Source organism: Antrostomus carolinensis, unplaced genomic scaffold, assembly GCF_000700745.2.
Source record: "Antrostomus carolinensis isolate BGI_N321 unplaced genomic scaffold, ASM70074v2 scaffold36272, whole genome shotgun sequence".
Classification (NCBI taxonomy): domain Eukaryota; kingdom Metazoa; phylum Chordata; class Aves; order Caprimulgiformes; family Caprimulgidae; genus Antrostomus; species Antrostomus carolinensis.
The window spans coordinates 1-270 of NW_010302381.1; positions in this window are offsets into that span (position 1 = coordinate 1).

Here is a 270-nt window from a genome sequence, read left to right on the forward strand (position 1 = left end):
TCCCGGGGGCAGGGGGGGGTACCGGGCCCTGCCCTGTGTGGAGCCCTCCCAGCTTGGGGGTACCGGCCCCTGCCGTTCAGGAGCCCTCCCAGTTTGGGGACACTGGGGTCTGCCCTATGGGGAGTCCTCCCAGTCTGGGGACAGGGAGCCCTGCCCACCAGGAGCTCTCCCAGTCTGGGGACACTAGGCCCAGTGCTATGGGGAACTCTCCTATTTTAGGGGCACCAGCCCCTGCCCTATGGGGAGCCCTCCAAGTTTGGGGACACCAGC